Source organism: Pyrus communis, chromosome 2, assembly GCF_041283825.1.
Source record: "Pyrus communis isolate YQ-2024b chromosome 2, ASM4128382v1, whole genome shotgun sequence".
Classification (NCBI taxonomy): Eukaryota; Viridiplantae; Streptophyta; class Magnoliopsida; order Rosales; family Rosaceae; genus Pyrus; species Pyrus communis.
In genome coordinates, this window is record NC_142566.1 from 5,242,774 (window position 1) to 5,262,548 (window position 19,775).

The 19,775-nt window shown below is 39.1% G+C and overlaps 2 pseudogenes; both read right to left on the reverse strand.

The window, feature by feature from the left end:
- Positions 1-821: 821 nt before the first annotated feature.
- On the reverse strand, positions 822-2,317 carry LOC148698395 (beta-D-glucosyl crocetin beta-1,6-glucosyltransferase pseudogene; annotated as a pseudogene).
- Positions 2,318-7,388: 5,071 nt separating this feature from the next.
- On the reverse strand, positions 7,389-8,876 carry LOC137748860 (beta-D-glucosyl crocetin beta-1,6-glucosyltransferase pseudogene; annotated as a pseudogene).
- Between the last annotated feature and the right edge of the window lie 10,899 nt (positions 8,877-19,775).

The following is a 19,775-nucleotide window of genomic DNA, read 5'->3' on the forward strand; positions in this document are numbered from 1 at the left end:
TGTAGATCAATTCAATAAAATAATAAATTAATCATAAAAAGAATAATTAAAACGTAATACTCCCTTGATTAAAGAATTAACCTTCTTTAGCGCAGCGTCAAGAGCGTGCTGATAACGTGTTATAGGCATAATTTACTGAACAATTATGGAGGCCAGAAAGAGAGAGAGGGTGCGGCATAGAGAGAATGAGATAGATGTGTAATTGTGAGTGTGTGTTATTCCACCTCACTTTATTTATAATAGTAGGGAAGGTTTATTTCTTACCCTTTAGGATTACAACTCTTAATAGGTAATTTACTCATAATAGGAATGTAAGATACATTCTCATATCTAGTAAGATTTACACAATTACATTCCTATTCTAAATATGATCGCAACAGAGCATATATTGTTTTCAATTTTTTATTATTATTGTTTTAATTGGACTCCAGAGGGAAGAGACTGACCAAAGGAGGACCTGGTCGGGGACACAGGAGGTTGGAAAAGTTTTCAGCTTATATATTAATGTTATTATTATTATTATTATTATTATTATTATTATTATAATACCTGATTGGGAGGATATATTAAAATTTAAGGTTAAAAAAGAGTTTATGGAATGAACTTAGCTATATACGAAGAAAACCCAGTTTGATTTTTCCAAAACAATATCTTCAACAACATTTTGAGTACAATAATACAATTACATAGTTTTGTTCTAAGTACACTAAAAATTACACCACATAATCAAAATTCCAATTACAATACAAATTGTTAGTCAATAATCAAACACTCAATTTGTGTACAACTTATCCTAGCACATTGTTTGTTATCCAAAAGACTAATTCTCTAAATCATGGATGAATATCCAATGTAATTCAAGGAAACTCCCTCTTTTGTTACAACGATGACATTACACAACAATTGATACCACATCCACATGGAGTAAATACATAATTGGATCTGGAAATCCAGTTTATCCAATACAAAATAAATAAATAAATAAATAAAAAAAGATGTATAATATAATCCTTTCAAATTAAACTGATTCTCCCCTGGGTACGTAAATTATTTTAATGTGGTGCGTCCATTTTGTCATATGCTTTATGTACGTAGTTGCATCAGCTGCTCCACAACGTCATCCATCTCTTCATCCTCAATCTTTTTCATGTTGTCTCTTACTTCCAGTGTCTTTCTTCTCACGCCCTCTCCAATTTTCTTCACCACCACCTTTCCGATCGCCTCCGCAATCACTTCTCGCTGCAAACTACCACCTTCTGCTCTCTTAGCCTCCACACCCACGCCGACCTCCTCTACCAGTTTGGCGTTTACTGGTTGGTCAAGTTGCATGGGCATGGCTATAATTGGAACGCCGAACTTGATGCTCTCCAACACAGAGCTCCATCCACAGTGACTCACGAACCCACCGACGCTAGGGTGCTGCAATATCTTTGCTTGTGGTGCCCAACCCTCCACTATCATTCCCCTCTCTCCCAACCTCTCTACAAACCATTTTGGCAATACCTCTTCAACTTTTGTGGTTTTGTCTTCCTTGGGAAACCTAATAACCCAAATGAAACTCACTTTGCTGAGCTCTAACCCATGAGCTATCTCTTCTATGTCCTCCTTGGACAAAAAGTACTCACTCCCGAAGGAAACATACACAACCGAAGACTTCTCCCTTTTGTTCACCCACTGGATGATCGGAGACTCCTCGTCGGTTTTTTGGCCCAATGGGTCTTGAACTAGTGGACCGACGGGCACAATCTTCTTCCCGACTAAATCAGAGAGATAATCGATATATTTTGCTTCAATCTCTCTGGAAGTTTTCGCCAAAATGATGTTGCAAGAACTAGAACAGCATTGCTGTATGCGGTCTCCGTCCTTTAGGCCATTTGACAAAAACTCCATCTGATTTTTGAACATTTTGATCTCGTAATCCCGAAGATGGATTCCTGGAAAAGGAAATTTGAGACCGGAATTATTGAAATGGATGACGAAAGTTGAAATAATGGTGGCGACGTTCATGGTACAGAACTCGACGGACGGAATATTGTGCGACAAAGCTAGATGGTTGGAGAAAATCGTAAATGAGCAAATCTGGTTTTAGGGTTTGGAGGATGTTGGAGAAGTTGCTGCTGGACATGTCGAAGGCCTTTTTGAGAGTGGACATGAGATGGGGTGGGAGGCCATTGGTGGTGTGGTAGTGAGGAGGCAGTTCAGGAAACTCATCGTGCGAAAGATGGAGCTCCACAAACTCAATGCAGTGAGAGTATTTTTCAGAGAGTTTGGGTTTGATGGAGGTGAGATTCACAGGAGTTTGGGTTTGGGTTTCAACGATTCAACCTGACGGGAGCGAGCAAGTAGGCGTTGGCCCATGTTGGACACAGAGCCTGCACACTGAACACTGAGAGCGAGGGACTCTTGAACGGCCAACTCATCGGACCGTCCTGAAAGCAGCCTACTATCTTTAGGAGTGGGGAGGTTCCTAGCTACTATCGTAGCTGTTGTTGCATCCGTCATCATGGAGTCTTCACCTGTAAGAGGGCCATTAGAAGATAAAAAAGAAGGGCGCCATACATTACCTTGACGGGGCGCAACCGGATCGCTGCTGAGACTCAAATCTAAGCAAAGGTTAGATGGGTTAGCCATTTTTCAAAGGTGTTCAAAGAGAAGGGTTGGATGGAGTAAAATCTAAAAGGGCCGGAGACGATTTTCAAGAATGGGCAATCTTCAAAGTGTGCATGTTGGGGGTGATCGATACCTCTATAAAAAGCCAAGGCGACAAGACCACCGATTCAAAAAGCCGGAATTTCAAGCGTAAAGTTCGGCGACGCTCTCTCGGCTTTCCAGAAAACGCGTTCAACTTTGTCAAGAGATCTCTGACAGAGCCGTATCCGCACTACTACGTGTCGTTCAGAAATCCAAGAGGCGTTTGTTCAGAAATCGAAGAGGCGTTTGTTCAGAAAGCAAAGAGGCGCTAGCTCAGAAATCAAAGAGGCGTTCGTTCAGAAATCAAAGAGTCAGCACTCTTTTTCAAAAAGTCGGATTTGCTGGATCAAAATTTTTGTCGACAATGGTAAAATAACAGTATCACCACTTGCTATTGGGAAATCCCTATATATGTCGACCTTCATCTTTTATGGCAAGGCAGACCTGAAGAAAATGCCCAACTCTTCCTCACCTCTGAGGGCGCACTCCCAGCAAAGCCTCTCGAAATACTCAATTTTTTCTTCTTCCCCAAAGAAGATACCAAATGCCTGGAGTACAGATGACCCAGGAGGAAACGGTAGATCAAAGCATGTGGAGACAAGCACAACAAATACATGTGCTGATTCATTCACCGCTTCTTCAAAAGCAAAGGTATCTCATATCATCAAGGTCAAAAGCAAAAGTATCTCATATCATGCTCTTTCCCTGTCTTTTTCTTTGTCCTTGTTCTTACTCGCATGGCAAAGTGAAAGAAGCAATCAGCCGGCACTTGGAGTCAGTCTTCCGATCTGGAACCGACTGCCTGGAATCTATTCCCTGGTTGCTTACCTAGCGTTGTTGTCGAGTAGTCATCTTCAACGGTTGATACACTTCCAGAGAAGGGACCACTTCTGTAAAGGGGAGCAAGTAAGGCAAGTGAAAATGATACATTGAAGCATGTGGAGACAAGCAACAACTGCATATGCTGAGTTATCCTCTAACCCTCTTCAATACGAATTGGAGAGATTGAATAAAGAAACAGATAAAAGGAGTAAGCTCAGACCTTCGGGGGAGAACAAAAGAATCCTCCAGCCCAGTTCAAGATTAAGCCTGTGGAAAATCAACGATGGGAGGAAACCAGTTCAAGATTAAGCATGTGGAATCACTAAGATCAACCCATGTATATGTATTTACTAAGTAGATTTTAATTTATTTATTTTGTGCTTATAACACTTAAGAAATTGAATGATATATATGTAAAAAAAATTATTATGGGTTTTTTTAAGAATAATATATTATTGTGGGGTTTATGTGAAATAAAAATTGAACTTGAAAGGAGTAAAGTCACATTTTTGGTAATTTTTTTAATACTTTAAAAAAAAAATAAAAAAACCTTGCGCGACGCTTTAATCGTCGCGCAAAACCACTTTGCGTGACGTCGAATTGTATACCTACGTCACGCGAATTGATAATTTTGGCGAAAAATAGGCGCTTTTTTTCAATTTTTCCAAGTTTTGCAACCATATATCCTATCCTCTTTTCCTCTCGGTTTTTCTTTCCGTAGAGCTCTTTTCCTCAAATTGCAGACCTCTTTTCCTCTTCCTCTTGCTTAAATTGCAGACTTTCCTCTCTCTCAAATTGCAAATCAAATTGCAGGAAAAGACTTTCCTCTTTTCCTCTCGCTCAAGTCCTGCGTCTCCTTTATCCCTGACAAATCTTGGCTCGCTAGAAAAAACTGGAAGCAGTTTAAGCTTCTCCGAGCTTCTTCAGCCTTTTGATTTGGATTGAAGATGATTTTTAGCCAAAAAGGCTAATGTTTTCTGGTAAGTTCTTTGAATCCTGCATCTGGGAGTTTTTTTTTTTTTTTTTTTTTTTCCCAAAGCTGTGGGTTTTGTCCTGAAGGTTGGACATAATCATTACTTCCTATTACAATTATTAAAGTTAATTCAATTAACTAAAGTTGATTTGAATGTGATGATGATGGAGATATTTGCATAATCATTACTTCCTATTACAATTATTATTCTTATATTTGCATAATTCAATTAACTAAAGTTGATTTGGACATAATCATTACATCCTATTACAATTATTATTCTTATATTTATGAATCGTTCAAATATTATATATATTTTGTTATTAACCATTATATGTTTTTTCTTTATTATTACAGGCTACTATGGTGGAAAAGGGCGATGCTGTTCTCCAAGAAGCAACATCGCAACTTCTCCCGGAAACCCCGATGGAGGACGTCACTTTACCCTAGGATGTAGGTTTTCAGATCATGACTCCACCTTCGACCTCCCAGCTGCCAGCACCTGGTCTTACTCCACCTTCCAAATCCAGCTGCCAGCACCTGATCTTACTCCACCTTCGACCTCCCAGCCACCTCACCTACCCGATACCCAGTAGTTTTCAAACCTAGAAGACTACTTGTTGTAGTTTTTTCTTTTTTTGTTTAGACATCTTGTATGCACATTTTCATATGGTTTATAATTAAACTTTTTCTTGGTTTATTGTTTATTGTTTAGAATAATTACAATATTTATTAAAAATTAAATCCAAAATATTAATAAATCCAAAATATTTTTGGCAAAAAAATTAAAAAAAAAATAAAACATAAAAAGTTTGCGCGACGAAAAAGTTCCATAGGTCACGCAAAGTGGGTTTGCGTGACGTAGGTATGTGTCACGCAAAGTGTCTTTGAGTGACGCCAACCCACTTTGCGTGACGCATCCTACGTCACGCCAACCCACTTTGCGTGACGCACACCTTGGTCACGCCGACCCACTTTGCGTGACGCATGTTATTACGTCACGCAAAGACATTTTGCGTGACGCATGTAACTTCTTCGTCGCGCAAAACCTTCTTTCACAGGCGTGGCGCGACGCTTGTCGCGCGACGAAGGTTCGTCTCGCAAATTTTTGTGCGACGTTTTTTTGACTTTGCGCGACGAAGGACCTACGTCACCCAAAGTATTTTTTGTACTAGTGCGGAGAGACTAGCTATGTATACAATAGATGAATATCCAATGTAATTATGGTACTCAATGGTTGTTTGTTATCGGAGAGACTAGTTTTGTATATAATGGATGAATATCTAAGTAATTATAGGACTAAAAAATTTAACGAAATACTCTTTTTATACAACGATAACGTTACACAATATTTGGTACAATATGGAGTAAACGCATAATTTGGAAAATTATTTTGTTTTGTACATAAGCATTCCAGGTTATCCATTACAAAAAAAAGAAAAAAAACACCAAAACAGAAGTAGATGTACTATTGTTGACCCTAAAAATTACAAAACCTACGTGGCGCGCAGGCCGAGTAACTAATAAGCTAACTACGTCCTTCGGTCGAATGCGGGGCGTGCCAACTCGTCGGCCGAACCTGGCCGAGGAGTAAAATTTGTTGATGTAGCTTTGAGCGCGTCGCTGACTTCTTTATCTTGCGATTGCGACCGAGGAAGGAACACTCTCAGTCTCTGGGTTCTACAGCCTGAAGACAAGGCTGCTAATTCTGCGGAGTTCACAAATCGTCCGAGCCCGATTCGGTCACTGTGATTATATTCGTGAGAGTATAAGCACGTCGATTCGAGACCAAACTATATGGGCACAGGTACTCGAACGTGATGTATGTCTTGATGGTAAACGTAGTTCGGCCGTCGGAATGCCGAACCCTGAAACTCACTTGTGAGTATCCAATCATAAAACCACTCGGCGACCAGTACGCCGAGCAATGTAATTCGTAACACCTAACTATGCCGAGAAGGCTAGCAAGGTGACCTCTGCCAACAAAGGTTCGAAAACCTTTCTCGATCGAGACTTGGATAGATAATCGGTCGACCTCGACGCAGTGCTGTTTATCCAAACTGAAGATGCTTCTCGGTCGGCTGATTCTGCGGCAGCAGTACTGTTTATCCAAACTGAAGGTGCTCGTCGGGTGCTTCCACAGTGCTGTTTATCCAAACTGAAGGTGTGTCGGCGGGAAAAGAAAAGGAAAAATCTCAAGGTGTTGAGAGGTTTTGCGCAGGGCAATTGTATGCTGATTTGAAGGTCCTCTCTGTTTTCTACGCATCTCGTATTTATAGGACTATCATCTTGTTGGCCGTCATGTTGTAAAACTGCCGTCAATACCAACGCTTCCTCCTGCATAACAATCTCATGCAAAACAAAAGATTGTTATGCCTTATCACTTACCAGCATGACACCATCACTTGCTAATTAATAGCATATACCCATTATTAGCACATATCTTTATGCTAATAAGCATCCTAATTTGAAATATGCCAATAACCTTTATGCACGGCTAACCAACTCCAAGCACATGTGGAGTTGATTCTCTGTTGATTACGCATCTTGGTATCCCATTTAAATGTATGCATTAATCTTCTCTGCCAATCAATATTTGTTTGCAAACCAATGTCGCAATATATTAAGACTCTTGATAAAATGCTATGATGCTCCAATCCGTCACGCGTCTAAACTCCAAGAATCCCAAATCAAATTGAACTTGTACTGCTTACTTTCAAGTTGAAGATATAATCTGCACCTCATCTTCTTCAAGAAAATATAAAGATAATATCATGATTAAAACCACAATATATCCTTCAATTATCTTAACAATTCTGCCATCCAACGGTTGAGAGCTATATTCATTCAATGGTCTAGATTACTCGGGCTTATAGTGTAAAATTGGGTCCAAACAACTATATAATCCTTCAAATTAAACTGATATATATGTACGTAAGCTATTTTAAATATTGTGTCCATTTCGCATATGCTCTATGCACATAGTTGCACCAGCTGCTCCAGCACGTCATTTATCTCTTCATCCTCAATCTTTTTCACGTTGTCTCTTACTTCCAGTGCCTTCATTCTCACGCCCTCTCCAATTTTCTTCACAACCACATCTCCGATCGCCTCCGCAATCGCTTCTCGCTGCAAACCACCACCTTCTGCTCTCTTAGCCTCCACACCCACGCCGACCTCCTCTACCAGTTTGGCGTTTACTGGTTGGTCAAGTTGCATTGGCATGGCTATAATTGGAACGCCGAACTTGATGCTCTCCAACATAGAGCTCCATCCGCAGTGGCTCACAAACCCACCGACGCCAGGGTGCTGCAATATCTTTCCTTGTGGTGCCCAACCCTCCACTATCATTCCCCTCTCTCCCACCCTCTCTACAAACCCTTTTGGCAATACTTCTTCAACTTTTGTGGTCTTTTCTTCCTTGGGAAATCTAATAACCCAAATGAAACTCACTTTGCTCAGCTCTAACCTATGAGCTATCTCTTCTATTTCCTCCTTGGACAAAAAGTACTCACTCCCAAAGGAAACATACACAACCGAAGACTTCTCCCTTTTGTTCAGCCATTGGATGATCGGAGACTCCTCGTCGGTTTTTTGGTCCAGTGGATCTTGAACTAGTGGACCGACGGGCACAATCTTCTTCCCCGACTAAATCAGAGAGACGATCGATATATTTTGCTTCAATCTCTCTGGATGTCTTCGCCAAAATGATGTTGCAAGAACTAGAACTGCACTGCTGTATGCGCTCTCCGTCCTTTAGGCCATTTGATGAAAACTCCACCTGATTTTTGAACATTTTGATCTCGTAATCCCGAAGATGGATTCCTGGAAAAGGAAATTCGAGACTGGAATTCTTGAAATGGTTAGCGAAAATTGAAATAATGGTGGCAGCGTTAATGGTACAAAACTCAACGGCCGGAATATTGTGCGACAAAGCTAGAGAGGGCGCCCATGGTTGGAGAAAATCATAAATTAGCAAATCCGGTTTTAGGGTTTGGAGGATGTCGGAGAAGTTGCTGCTGGACATGTTGAAGGCCTTTTTGAGAGTGGACATGAGATGGGGTGGGAGGCCATTGGTGGTGTGGTAGTGAGGGGGCAGTTCAGGCAACTCATCGTGCGGAAGATGGAGTTCCACAAACTCAATGCAGTGAGAGTATTTTCCAGAGAGTTTGGGTTTGATGGAGGTGAGGTTCACAGGCGTGGAACAAATGTAGAAGTGAAGATTGTTTCTCTTGTGGGTGTGCTTCTTGGCTAGCTCGAGGAAGGGAGAAATGTGACCGTGGGTTAGCCATGGAAGCATAAGAATACTAATGCTTCTGTGCTGCTGAGAATAAACCATTCTTTCTAAATTTTACTCTTTTTTGTGGTTGGTGTTTTGACAAAAGGAAGTGATCTGATGATTATATATTTTCAAGCCACGGGGAGACACATATATATAGGGGGTAGTGTGATCGAGAGGTGACGAAACTACAAGAATTTTGAAGAGACGTGGAGCTTTAATAATTGATAGAGACCCTAGATGTTTCGTGTGACTTCCTAAGCTGAAGATGCATACGATAAAGACACAGCAAAGAAAAGAAGTTTAGTCAAACTTCTTTTTTATTTGTTGGCCTAAGGGTTACTTTATTACATTTTGACACGTTGAAACCAACTAGACCAAAATGTCGACTGACGCCTTGTTTGGGCCCAAAATATTATTGCTGGGCCGAGCAGCAGGATGTGCTCGGCCCAAGGAGATGATAAATACTATGGGCCGAATAATAGGGCCCGGGCCAGCTAACGGGGTCGGCCAAATCCTATCATAAGTAGTCCAGATAAATAGAAAGGTCGAGGAAGTCCTGGTGCAACTAGGATTCTCGACCAGCAAGGAATGAAGTCTCGAAAAGAAGGAAAATTCAGAATCCCAGTAGGAGTAGGTTTGTTCGAGGAAGAAGCGAAATGAGACAAGGACTCCCAATCCAAATCAGAGTCGGTTTCAAGGAATGGGGCACTATAAATACAAGAAATCATGCAAACAGAAGGACCTTCACAATCAGCATACAATTGCCCTGCGCAAAACCTCTCAAACACCTTGAGATTTTTCCTTTTCTTTTCCCCGCCGACACACCTTCAGTTTGGATAAACAGCACTATGGAAGCACCCGGCGAGCATCTTCAGTTTGGATAAACAGCACTGCTGCCGCAGAATCAGCCGACCGAGAAGCACCTTCAGTTTGGATAAACAGCACTGCGTCGAGGTCGACCGGTTATCTATCTAAGTATCGGCCGAGAAAGGTTTTCGAACCTTTATTGGCAGAGGTCACCTTGCTAGCCTTTTCGGCATAGTCAGGTGTTACAAATCGCATTGCTCGGCGTACAGGACGCCGAGTTATTTTATGATTGGATACTCGCAAGTAGGTTTCAGGGTTCGGCATTCCGACGGCCGAACTACGTTTACCATCAAGACATACATCACGTTCGAGTACCTGTGCCCATACAGTTTGGTCTTGATTCGACGTGCTTATACTCTTACGAATATAATCACGGTGACCGAATCGGGCTCCGACGATTATTGAACTCCGCAGAATTATCAGCCTTGTCTTCAGGCTGTAGAACTCAGAGACCGAGAGCGTTCCTTCCTCGGTCGCAATCGCAAGATAGAGAAGTCAACGACGCGCTCCAAGCGACATCAGCAAATTTTACTCCTCGGCCGAGCTCGGCCGACGAGTTGGCACGCCCCGCATTCAACCGAAGGACGTAGTTAGCTTACTAGTTACTCGGCCTGCGCGCCACGTAGGTTTTGTAATTTTTAGGGTCAACACGCCTACGAGCAAAAAATGCTCCCACGACAAAGTAACTCCAAAATAAAATCCTACTGCCCTGGCAGCTGACACATGGGTTTGTCAAGTTGGTTTTCAACTACGAGCATGATTTCTTTTAGTTTAAATAAGGCCTACTCGGATAAACAATTCTCCTCTCTCTACTCTCTCTGTAAAGTAAGTACAACCAATGCACATAACAGATGAAGGGGACTAACAAATCAACCCCAAAATTCTAAAAATTCTTGGATTAAACCGCAATGCAATCTCAAAACACTAATAATTCATTTGATAATGCTAAAAAAATTAAACTAAACTAAACCTCACATTTAATCTTTTACAACAACAATTGGGATTTTAACAAACAGATATATATATATATATATATATATATATAGAGAGAGAGAGAGAGAGAGAGAGAGAGAGAGAGAGAGAGAGAAAGAGTAATGCAAAACATCACCACACCCACACCCACACCCACACCCACACCCCAATATCTCTCTCAAAGCTTGAAACCTTAAGCCTTTTGGTCCCAACCCATTTCCCCAAGGGGCGGTTTCCACCGGTTCTCGCCCGAAAAAGCTGACTTGGGTCGCTGGAGAGTTGAACCACCACCATGGACGTTGACTTGTGGGCTCATGATGCAAGGCTTCACTATGGTACTTCAATTTTCTGAATTTATATTTTACTTCGACATTTTGTGTCGAGTAAAATTTAGAATTTGACATAACTTTCACCGTAATTTAGATTGAACATTGAACATTGAAGAAGAAGGTGCACACATCAAAATACGTTTTTACCCTTGTATTTAACGAAAAATCATTTTTGGACTACACCACGATGGCTACTTTCCGATTACCTTATCACCACGGAGACCGTTTATCCGATTAGACCTTTAAATAACTTTCGACTTTAATCTTTGACCTTTTTTTTTACTAGAGAGTCAAAATTATCACAAGGAATTATAAAAGGAAAATTTTAGAACTTAGAACACATAGATAGAAATTTAACATTTTATTTATTAGAATATTAGACCAAATACTGTAATGTTCTTTTAATATGTTATAGATTTCAAAAAAAATTTAAAATATTGGAAAATGTTTTAAAAAAAATAAATAGTGAAATACATGTGTTTCTTGATAAGGGGTGAAGGAATTAATCCAAAAGAAAACGTGAAAATAATTATCTCTACAGAGTGGTCCAATGGTCCTCATTAGGGGTGGGCACGGGCTGGGCCGGGCTAAAATTTGGAGGGACCAGACCGGACTCGCTTAAAAAGAAAAACGGGGTGGGTCGAGTCGGGTATTGCAAATCTGACCACTGGAATCAGACCTAACTCAGCCCGTTTGAAACGGGCCAATTTGGGACCGGTCCACGGGTCTTCTTACTTTTGTTTTTCTCCGATTTTGATCGCCTCCCGGACTCGTCATCCTCCAGATCTTCGACTCGGTCTCCAACATTAAGACCCTTATCCGCTGCCACGCCGTTTTCAAGCGATTATTGGTGATGATGCCGTCAGGGACGTCGAGATCGGAGGGGAGAAAGATGAGGGGCTGGTGGTTGAACTCGATAAGGAGGGAGTTGACCCAGGTGGCAAGGTCGGAGGGGTTGTAGAGAACGGCATCAGAAGAGGTAGGAGAGGTCGTCGGGGGAGTTGACCATGCCGGTCTTGAGCCGCTCGAGGCGCTGGGCAACGTGTTGAACATATGCCAACAACAGTTGCAGAACTGCTAAACTAGTGTACATATACTAGAACCTAGAAATTCAAGAACCCAGATTCAAATTGAGAACCCAAATTCTAGAACCTAGAAATTTAAAAACTGAGAATATACCAGATTCCGAAACCCAGAAATTGAGAACCTATAAGAGCATACCAAATTACAAACCTAGAAACTGAGAACAGAGCATTCTATCAACATACCTGATTCTTAAAACAACATTCTATCAACATAAGTATTCATGCTAGAATGCAATTTTCACAAATCCAAATTCAAAAACTTAGATCCCTAAATAAAAAAACCCTATTTCAAAAATTAACTAAATTTTTGCAGGATGATAGTGGTGTTCTCGACGCGGTGATGGGGAGGTGGTTGTGGTGACTCACGATTGGGAGTTAGGAGAAGATGATGGTGAATCAGTGATGATGGCAGGTTGTGTGGTGTATAAGAGGAGACTTGAGCTAGTGAGCGTGAATGGACAGAGAGGATTGGGAAATCATACAACCTGCCATCCGAAACTCTAGTTTCAATTATACAAATCATCATCGCTGTTGTCTCTTAGTACAGATGTAAGCGTTGGATGTAATCTTTACTTCAACTCACAACATCTCGGTTTCGAGTATTATCCTTGCACAATCACCATTTGTACATCTTATCTCTTTGCAGCCACTCATTATCATGCTCTTCATCACATCCTCTACAATGTCTCCACACGGACACCGACCACATCTGAATAGTCTGGATAGTCATGGCAGCATGGCTAAAACTGAGACGGCCATCGAACCACAGGCACGCGGAAAGCTTCACATACGGAATATTATGAAGGTGTCCACTTAGATTGTAGTATTTGCAGATTGCGTTGTCAGGATAAAGGATTACGTAAGAATCGACCTTTTACTTTTGTTGTATGGCCGCATGTAAATTATGGCCGAATGGAAAACGATAATACGGTAGATTTAGGGGGTGTAGTTAAATTAAAATGTGATAAGATTTTAATAGACTTTAAAATCTAAATATATATACTTAATTAGGTTTTAAAAGAGGAATTTAAAAGACTTTGAAATCATAGTGTAGTCAACTTAAAATTCAAGAGGATTTTGAAAAATACATTCAAATCTAGCGGTAATCAATTAAGATTTTAAAAAGCCCATTCAAATTTGTAGGCATTCAAAATGTCATAGATTTTGAAGGATTTCTTTAAGTAAAGGATTTTGTAGGATTTATGAGTGAATTTTATGCATAACAAAGACTACTAAAAATCTCATCTCCACCTGTAGGATTTCTTTTCAAGCTTCAATTTGACTTTTCTCGCCCAAGCTAATATAAGCACCAAATTGAAAATATGGGACCTTTCTTCTTCGTTGTGTTATTGGTCCCACTCTTTCTTGGTATGCATCTGTTAAGGTGGTCAATTTCCTTCTTTTTTTTTTAATTTTTTTACGGATGGTTTTTCTGAAGATTATGGTTTGTGAGTTTTTCTCATTTGATTTCAAAAACTATTTGTGAACAGTATGAGGTTTTTTTATTTTTTATTTTTTTTTGCTTAAAAAATATGAAGGTTTTGTTGTTGATCTTGCTCGGTTTGCCACTGATGCTGTGTTTCTGATATTGAATGTGCTTCTACTAGTAATTTATCATTTCTCTCCTGTCTAGTTGTATCAATTTATTCTTCTCGGGTTAAAAATAGCACAAGAGGGAGGGGACAAGCTATGGATGAAAAATGGTTGTTGTGACAGTTTGATTAGATTTATGGCCTAGGCACATTTATCACCATTTGATCTATTTGACAATCAAGATTAAACGCTACATAAGTCTATCAAAATCTATAGAAATCAGTTATATGAATCTTCTCAAATCTTCTAAAATCCTTATAGATTTCGTAAAAGTCTACATAATCATATGAAATCCATCACCTAAAAATTATAGATTTTGTATAGTCAATCCGTAGCATTGACTATACAGATTCGATGCCCCAATCAAAACTAAAGGGACACGATAGTTTTACATTTCCTTTTTGTTTTTTATTTTGTTAACTTGAAATTTCTTAAATAATATTGATTATCTAACGCTAATGCTACGACCAATGAACGGTTTATGTCGCATTCCGAGTTATAAATTCTGCTTAAATTATGTTCACATTATTTTATATACATACTATTTTGTGAATTGGTAATTGTGAAAGAAAAAAAAAAGCAAGAAAAGATTAGGGGTTTTCTATCCTAAACTTGCATGAGCCACAACTTCTAGCCATTTGAGCCACGGCCTGCAGTCTGCGCCGTTGAGCTGAGCTACTTAGCTGCCGGGCCACTGAGCCTCTAAAGCAACTCGCTCTACCCGGAACCCAACGACACGGTTTCGTGTCATTCATGTCCCTGGACACGGTCCACCTCCTCATATCCTTTAAGTTAATATGACTATCACAATTCAAATAATTAACTAATGAAATAGGAAGTTGTTATTGACAATTTAAAGTACGTACAAATTTATGAAATATGAGAGAAAGTTTTATTGGAAGGAGTAGAAGATAACTTTTTTAGAGTGCAAATAATAATATTTTTAAGGGTAAATTACATAATACTTCCTCAGATTTGAGGTCTATTACAACCTCATACAATATCTTTAAAACATTTCACTTTCATATCTTACATACTATTTTATTTCAAAATAATACCTCCGTTATATTTTTCATCCATTGATTCGTTAAGCGTTGATGTAGCTGCCAAATGTGTGCCACGTGGTAAAAAAAATTAATTTTTTAATTTTCTTTTTAAAAAAAAACATGAATCTTCTAAAAATAAAAAATTTAGAAAACACAAAACCCACCCACGCAACCTCTCCCCACCCCTCTTCTCCCTCCCAAGCCTCCCAACCACTTCCCTATCCTCCACTCTCTTCACATCCCCTCCCATCCAAAAACCCACACCATCCTACCCCACCCCCACCTTCCCTGAGCCCTTTCTCCTCTTCACCCCCACCCATTTTCCCCCCGCACCCACCCTTGCACCCGCACCTACCCTCCCTCTGCACCCACCCTCTTTCCTCCTCTACACACCCCACTCCTTAAATCCATACCCATTCCTCCCATTTTCACCTCACGAACCAGGCAATGGCGATGTAGACGGGATCTGGGTTTTTTTATTTATTTTTTTTGGGTTGAAGGTAGAGGGTCAAGGGAAGAAGATGAAGATGAGGGGAGAAGAGAGGGGAGGAGGAAGGGGAAAGACGAACGGAAGGGTTTTTTTTTTTTTTTTTTTCCTGGGTTGTAGGGTAATGAAGATAAACATAGGGGAGAAGACATGAGCAGGAGGATAAGGAGGGGGGAAGACGAACAGAAGGGCTCCTTTTTTTTTTTTTTTTTTTTTTTTTTGGGTTGCAGGAGGGAGAATAGAGGAAGAAGAGGGGGAGAGAGGTGCGTCTGTGTGGGTCATAGGGGGGATAAGGTTTCTGGGTTTAAGGGTTGTGGGGAGGTGTGTTTCAGCTTTTGTTTTTGGTTTATTTTTATTTTTATTTTTATTTTTATAATTTATTTAGAAGATTCATGTTTTAAAAAAAAATTAATTTTTTTGCCACGTGGCACAAATGTAGCAGCCACGTCAGCGCTTAACAGATCAATGGATGGAAAATGTAACAGAGTTATTATTTTGAAATAAAATAGTACGTGAGGTATGAAAGTGAAATCTTTTAAAGATGTTGTATAGGGTTGTAATAGACCTCAAACCTGATGGGGTATTATGTAATTTACCCTATTTTTAAATAAAATTTGTTTTATTAGCACTCACATATTGTTGAATACATTTGACATGAAAATTTAGAGTGCACCCACATATTTCTCCACCCACCACAAAAAGTTAAAAAATTGAAACGTAATTTTTCAACCCAGTATTATTCCTAAAATAACATCTAATAAACCTAGTCGAACCTTCATTCACTGTCAAGGCCTCCCTTCCCGATTTTTATTTTGATTAGAATTTCAAAATCTATTAGTTTCTAGATTTCTAGCTGATTGCAACTCTCTGTCATTCCCTCTCTCCAAAAGCAACGCAACCCCCTTCCCCCCCCCCCCCCCTTTTGAATATTTTCTCCATTTACCATTGCTTGTTTATTAAATAGATCATCTCAAACCCTTGGGTTAAACACTAAGTTTTTAAACCAGAAAATTTAGGTTTTAATCCACAACAATTTTTCTTCCTAATCCTTCTAGGTTAAATTTTTAGCCTGAAATTATTAAAGAATAAATTCTGAATAATTTTTTTCGTAAAGGAACTTTAAAAAAATTTATGTAGATCCTAATTTAGTTTTATCGACATTTTAACCTTAAAATATTTAGATAATGATAAATATTAAAAGATCACTAAACTGATACCATGAAACTTGTGGAACACTATGAAAAAAATATGAAACATATAAAAGTTTTTTTTTTATTACTTTAGCTATTGTTTTTAAATTTGGACCGTTAGATCTTTTTTCTTACCGTTAAATTTGATCATATTAGATCTTAGCCATTTGACTCAATGAATTTATAAATATAAAATAAAAAAAAATACACATATATGGTGGGCTAGCCCCACTAAGTCAAGGGGGAATCCTAGCCTAAATTTGCCCTAGATATGAATTTTGGATTAAAACTCATATTTGCCCCAAAGGTTGGAGCAAGTTGAGTTAAGTTTAGAACCTAAAATTTGAGTTTTACTCTAAGGGTTAGAGTAGGTCTTAGGGAGCTCGGAGTTTTTGAAAAGTTTTTTTTATTTTTTTATTTTTTATCTTATTTCGATCAATATCTCGTTTTATTTTTTTATTTGGATGAAAAGTAAATTTCTTTAGCAATACTTACATACATAAACAAAGATCCATAAACATAAGAAAAACAAACAAAGGATGAGCCTCCAAGACAATAACAAAACAACCCAACTTGAGGGTTGACCCTGAAAGAAAAGCACAGACTAAACCCTAGGGCCTCGTCGTTGCCAAAGCATGCCCTGGCTACCACAAACCTGCTTCCCATCTTATGCTAGAGGTGAAACCCAACCAAGCCCCAACAACAAAAAGAGAAGTTGTCGTCCTCAATCAAACCCCACAAAGAACCAATCTACTGCCACCAATGGCAGAAAACAAGGGATGAAGTTAGTGGAACCACTGACAATAGTGTCGAGATTGACATACTGGTGGAAGGTGATGATGCAAACACCCGAACTGAAGGTCTACGCACCTTCTAATAAAGTTGTTGAATAAGGTGGAACAAGGTGGAAGTAGATCGAATCGAAAGTGAAATTGAAAAAGGCCGAACCTAAGTGGAAGAGGAAGAATAGGGAAATAGTGGATACATGGAGAGGAAAAGGCAATAGGGATAAGAAAAGGGAATCGGAAAAGGAGATTTTCCGGTTGGGGCCATGAACGGTTAAAATGGAAGTGTAGGGGCTGAGAAGCAAAAGGGGGAAATAGGAAAAGCAATATGAAAGGGACTGCCATCAACCTTGGCCGAAGCTAAGGTCGGCGGCTAGATTGGAACCTGAAATTGGAAGCACTCACACACAAAGAAAAGCTCTCACACAGAGAGAAAAGTTGAGGAGAAATTAGCAACTCTAGAAAAATTAATTAAAAAAATCAATTAAGAAAAGAAAGCACTGAGTTTTAGATAGATTGATTCTATTTTAAATGGCGGCAAATCAAGGCAGAGGATTTGAGATTCTAAATTAAGTAACTTTTTCCCTTTTTTTTCCCTTTTGGCAGGGGAAGGGGAATCTGCCAATGGTTCGGGGTTCTGAGAATTGATTCACGTTAGGCAAATTGGATAAGGGTACTCCAAAAATCTGCATATGCATATGCAAATTGTACATCCAGACCAATCTGCTTAGTACCTTATTTATACCGGTTTCTTATGGTTGTGATTTATGAATCATTGTAAGGACCCTTTGGAATGAGACACCAGCATGCGTTAGCACCGGTCACGGCTCAGGTTGTTGCACTCTCACCATCTTTTTTTTAGTTTCTTAAGTCTTAACTGAGTATTCAACGTCTTTCTCTACAGCACCCTCCACATTGTTGACAGTCTCCATCCTTTTACTCACCACCAAGGCCACATCATTGACACAACCTATAAAAATCCCACCTTCCTAATAAGCCTCAACTCACTGCTAAGGCCTCCCTTCCCTATTTTGTGAACAACTGTTATCTATGATTAAACTAGAGGAATAGAAAATGAAGAAAATGTCTATTTGACGGAATTGGGATAGTTGCACGAAGCTGGTGAATAGAGAAGAGAATCAATTTTTTTCTTTTTCTTTTTCGCTTTGGTCCTTGGATGTTATTTTCAAAACGGGTAAAAGTGGTACCAAAATTTTTACTAAAAAGTGGATTGAGAGATAAGAAAGTTGAGTGAGTTTATCAACCCTCAAAATTTATCATTAAACGACTTATATACCGTAATATAAAATAACTGTTTAGGCCCATAAGGTTTTAAAATAAAATAAATTTTTTTAATACACCTCAAATTAATTTCAAATTTTAAAACACCTCAAATTTTACTTCACCTCAAATTAATTTCAAATTTTAAAACACCTCAACTTTCACCCTCTAGCGTAGAACAAAATTCATAAAGGCAATAAAAAGGAATATAATTAGCTTTATATCGGGAATAATATAAAATTTTTGTCAGGACCATATTGAGAATCAATACAAACTAACAAAACATGAGGTGTAACACGAGAACTTTGAGAATTTCCAGGAAACTTCGGTGTCTTGAGATTTATTTTGGTATGTGTGTAGGGCGAGTGGGTATGTGGGGTGTGTGGGTGAGAGGGTAGTTTACGTATACAAATAAGGTGTATTAAAATAATTTTTAATTTAAAAGTAAATATAAGGTGTTTTTATGTCACATCGAGATCCACGAATAAAGACTATTCATGAATTAGAATGTGAGCCATATCTTAACAAAATCGGTTACATCCACTAGAGTTGTGTTCGTATTTGTATTTCCTATATATTAGCTTTACAAAATACAATGAGTGTAGCCCGAAAGCCATTTTAAGACGTGGCTCTCGGGCCTTCTATTTTTGCCTAACTTGTTGCTTGAGCTCTCTTTAGCCCAATTGTCCAATATGGGCTGGAGGGATTTGGGTGGGGGATTGAATTTAATTTGGAGCCTATCCACAGGGTTATTGCCCACAGTGGAAGGACTCTAATCTACACGAACTGGATAATGGAGGAGTAATATGAGAAGAGAGAACTTCCTGCTGGCGGTGTCCTTCCTTTTGGTTCTTCTCCTTCCTTTACTTGGCCGTTTATGTCCACATTGACATCTTAAATGCATTTGCTATCATTTTATTAGAACATTTGGAAGCTTGATAGAGTAGGCATTCTAGAGAGAATCTTGCCCAAATGATTAACATCCTTCTAACACCACAAGATGTTGCCACCTGCATGCTATATTAGACACACATACATAGTCTATGGATTTATATTGATGAATAATCACCATAACGGCTAACCTCTAATGATTGTAAATTGCACCATAAGGAACCCTAAAATATCTCCCAAGTGGAGATGTAAAAAAATAACCCACCTCATATATGGAATTCTCATATGTTTCCCTAAATAGAAATAAAGAGAAAACTATACAAGTTGTCTCGTACAAGCAGATATCTATCTTTGATTCTCTTTTACAGTTAAAATATATGTATTAGTTAACTAGTGAAGGAAACAACTTGGTAGATAAATATTCGTGTGAAAACCACAAACTAAAAATATTTGGATATGTAACACTTTTCGTTGAGTGTGT